This window comes from Sinocyclocheilus anshuiensis, unplaced genomic scaffold (assembly GCF_001515605.1).
Source record: "Sinocyclocheilus anshuiensis isolate Anshui unplaced genomic scaffold, SAMN03320099.WGS_v1.1 scaffold1857, whole genome shotgun sequence".
NCBI lineage: Eukaryota > Metazoa > Chordata > Actinopteri > Cypriniformes > Cyprinidae > Sinocyclocheilus > Sinocyclocheilus anshuiensis.
The window spans coordinates 1-2690 of record NW_015540280.1 but is presented as its reverse complement, the minus strand read 5'-3'; positions in this window follow the sequence as shown (position 1 = coordinate 2690).

Below are 2690 nucleotides of genomic sequence, written 5' to 3'. Positions count from 1 at the left end.
CATATAATAATTGCTGTTAATAGTGTTCATCGTCTGTTTGATTACATCATTATCTGAATTTTACCATACATTTCTGCCATATGTACATCAATTTGACAGTCACCACTGACAAGCTACTACTAAATATATTGTAGAAACTTAATTTTCTGTAAAGCTGCTTTGCAACGATTTGTATCGTGAAAAGCGCTATACAATAAAAACTTGAATTGAATAGAATTGAAGTACAGTGGCTATAGCATGGCACAATCATACTATCATGTCCAAAATGCATGGTGATACCTAGTGCAGTACTTTTTGTCATTGATAGCTGCATGAATATTTGTAAAAGTTCATATTCACTTAGTTTTAATAAATATTCCCTTGCATATTTACTTTCAGAAGTGCTGGTGGTTGTTAAGGTCAGTGTACACCACTCAGTCATCTTTACCTCAACACTTCTTCTTGCATACATTATTTATTTTTGCAGACATCCGTGCACTGAGTTAAGTGCAGGCTGCTCTAATTACACTGAAAATGGCAGCAATCAGTCGTTCTAGACAGGATGAGAGATGGATGGCTGAAACGAGAGATGATTGAACCTCTATGCATCCTTTTATTGGCACATGATTCCTCAGAATTATGATTTTGGCACATGTCTGGCTGCACTTGCCACTTTGCACAGAATCAGACTAATGCCACATGTAAAGTCTTACAGACAGGAACTCTCTATAGGTGTGTAATTATATTAAGGGTTGTTAGAGCAGAAATGGAGCACATAATGCACAGCGGGGAGAAATAAGTGGTCACCTGAAGCCATTCATGTAACCATATACATTCCCCTGGTGAACTAGCCTAACAGCTAGAGAAACAGAGCGACCCAAATAGAGTTCTGCTATATAGGATGAGCACACAATAGTGAGAGAATTATATTATATGATATATATCTCAAAGTACAGGTTTATGGTCATCTATGTTGCATAAGGCTTTTATGTGCTCTGTCACTCCTGGAGTCTTTTAGCATCTGTTGGTGTAAGTGCTCATAAAAGTGCACTTCACTCTGCATGAGAGCTGCAAGCACATCAAAGTTAACATGTTTACAAGTGTGTCCGGGACAAGAGTGAGTGACCGATACTTCAGCGGGTATTGAAACAACAGATTTTAACAGTAAAGGACTTTGAACACCAACCAAAAGCAATTTTAGCTGAGTAGTTTCTGCAAGATAAACAAAAACTGAAAACAGAACAATGTATAAAAGGCTTTATAATAACACTGTAAAATAAAAATCCACCTATTTCAACCTAAAAACCTAGGTTGCTGCCTTAAATTTTAAAGCTGCAGTCCGTAAGTTTTGCCTCTTTGTCGCCATCTCTGTTTGAAAACCTGCAATTGCAGCTGTGTGCGGAATTATCATCCTTGCGTGGGTTGTGCGGTGGCACGGCTCCAGCGCGGATGAATCTAATGTTCTGAAGAGTATGTGTGGCAGTCAGTCACCGCACCGGTGTGGGTATTGTACTTTGCACTCACAGATTCTAGCCTACATCTTGAAATATATGACCCAAATAAGCATTTTCACCGGATATTGTCATCTGTACAAGTAACAAGTCTGCCACGTTTGTTCTGACCAACTGAGGAAAAAAGCATACAAGAAATCGCACTACCAATGGTGATTTAATCTAAATTAGCTCATATCACATCAAACCATGCAAATTAGTATTATTGTTATACTTTATTCTCAAAGTGTTAACGTTACAATTATTGTTATTAATTACAAGTGTGTATAAGCGAGTAGATTTCAATTTCTGTACAGTCTAATTGTCATACCAAAAGAAATTATTTTAACCCAAAAAGCAAATTATGCTCCGTTCGAACTGGTTTTCTTTAAAATACAAATATTGTGTAATCACAGGCTATCTGTAATCAGATGCACATTTAAAACTGGAATATCATTTAATTTCATTCACATATGTTTCATAAACACATAATCATTTCTGGATTACAATCCGCCATCAAAATGATACATTTAATTATTCTAGCTGCTGTGAGAAAAGGCTATAAACGATCCACACCTGCAGGATCCTCACATGCGATAGCCTAGAAGCCAGGACAACTTCTTTATGTTTACAGACGTGACGTAATGACGCAGTGCCATGCTCGAATTTCCCACGAAAACCTACCCGTACCACTCAAATTAGAAAACATTATTATAAGATGGCCGTTGTGAATCGGGCTAAAGTAAGGCGATAGTTTTGAACACTGGCTGGTTATGTACTTGCTGAAATATTGATTTCGGATCATTTTCAACCAAAAAAAGGTGCGGACTGCAGCTTTAAGTAATCAAATTGACTGTGCAAGTAATTTCCTAAATTATATTGCACTGACTTAAAGGGATAGTTCACCCAAAAAATGAAAATTATGTCATCATTTACTCACCCGCATGTCGTTCCAAACCTGTATGAGTTGCTTTCTTATGTTGAACACAAAAGAATATATTTTGAAGATTGCTGGTAATCAAACAGTTGGTGGTTGCCATTGACTTCCATAGTAGGGTGAAAAAAAAATACTATGGAAGTCAATGGCAACCACCAACTGTTTGGAATGACATGAGGGTGAGTAAATGATGACATAATTTTCATTTTTGGGTGAACTATCCCTTTAAAGGGGTCATCTGATGCGATTTAAAGTTTTCCTTTCTCTTTGGAGTGTTACAAGCT